Source organism: Mesoplodon bidens (assembly GCF_964165515.1).
Source record: "Mesoplodon bidens genome assembly, chromosome: X".
NCBI classification, from domain to species: Eukaryota; Metazoa; Chordata; class Mammalia; order Artiodactyla; family Ziphiidae; genus Mesoplodon; species Mesoplodon bidens.
In genome coordinates, this window is record NC_138163.1 from 48,743,502 (window position 1) to 48,745,464 (window position 1,963).

The window sequence follows — 1,963 nt, forward strand, 5'->3', positions numbered from 1 at the left end:
ATTTTGTTTCAAAGTTCAACACCCCAAAATGATATTAACTGCTATCTGACTTTATTCTTACCTTTTACATATAAATTTGACAGTATTGTTCACATTGAAAATAAAAGCTTGTTTGACATGAATAAGCTGCAGAGGTTTTTTTTTTTAACATAAATAACACGGACTCCAATGTACCTTTGTTCTATTTATTTCGGCCCACCTTACTGTCATTGAAAGGGATTTCTTTCAAGTATTTGGTAAGCCTGTTTGAGAACCTTTTATAGCAGCCTCAAATAAATTAAAATATTAGATTATAAACAACTTGTGTGACGATAGAGATGGTGACCCAGCCTCTAGTGTATGTTATTGAAAGAAACTGATGGATGACCTAGCTTGCCTGGGGACCAGATGTTGCTATTGGCCTGCCATGGAGCAGCAGCATCAGCATCAGCTTCAGCATCAGCTGGGAACGTGTTTGAAATGCAAATTCTCAGACCCTGCTCCAGACCTACTAGATTAGATATTCTGAAAGTAGGCTGCTAGCCATCAGTGTTTTACAGGTCCTCCAAGTGCTACTGAAGCACACTAATGTTTGAGAACCACTGCTTTAGAGCAATGGGGAAAACATTCAACTGCACCTACAGTAGAACCAGCCTTAATTCACTGACTTGGTACTATTGCAGGTAAACTGAACAGGATGGTAAGATCTGGACTGAGGAAGGTACTAGAATTCTCATGGGCCTGAGACACAAAGACCTCGCGGAGGGATGTGTTAGTTTCCTAGGGTTACCGTAACAAATTACCACAAAGCAGGTGGCTTTAAGCAACCGAAGTTTATTCTCTCACAGTTCTGGAGACCAGAAGTCTGAGGTTAAAGTGTCGGCAGGGCTGGTTCCTTCTGGAGGCTTAGAGGAAGCATCCGTTCCATGCCTCTCTCCTAGTTTCTGGTGGTTGCTGTGAATCCTTGGCATCACTCGGCTTGTACATGCAGATTTCCAGTGTCTTCATCTTTACATAGTGTTTTCCCCTGTCTCTGTTTCTGTGTTCTTTCTCTTCTTATAAGGACACCAGTCATATTGGATGAAGGGCCCACCCTAATCCAGTATGACCTCATCTGATCTTTATTACACCTGCAAATACCCTATTTCCAAATAAGGTCACATTTACAGGTTCCGGGGGTCAAGACTTCAACATATCTTTTGCGGGGATACAATTCAGCTTATAACAAGGGGCAAAGATTCAGTAGTGGAAGGGACAAATAGATAAAGGAAGAACCTAGTTCCAACACGATAAAAGCATTATGATACCATGCACATATGAAGTTTAAAGGCATTCAAAATTATTAGATTGATTATACATACATCTATTTGTAGTAAAAGGCATACATAGGAGTAATGCATGCATATGTAGAATGCAGAAAGGTGTGTATGAGAACAATAAACTTATTTAAGACAGTGGTTAAATGTATGGAAAGAGAGGGAGAATTCAGTTGGGGAGGGGAATAGTGGGTTTCAATTTTATTTGTAAGCTTACGTTTCTTAAGACGGCTGATGGTTGCATGGGTGTAGCATTCTCTGTACCTTTGTCGAGGTCTGAAATATGTCCTAATTTAAAGAAAACTGAAAGAGGAAATGGGCATAGTATCTGGAACTTCTTTAAGGGAAAAGAGTGAAGTGGTCCTTGAGCAGAGCAGACGATCAGAGAAGGGGAGGACCAGGGGTTTGAGGGTACAAAGCCTTATTTCTACATTTAGTTAAGGCTGCTTGAGAGCTTCCTGGTTAGCATCAATACATTTTCTGTTTTCCATGCTAGTTCCTCTCGTATCCTAGAGTAGATTAACATTATTTATGTGTGTATCGCCCCAGCTCCCTAAAATGTGAGCTTCTGACTTGTTCAGAACGTCAAGGCTTTTATTGATTTCTCTCTTCTAAAGCACTGTGTTTTCTTCTTCATAGATGCTTGATAAAGTTCTGTTAAAGTGAAG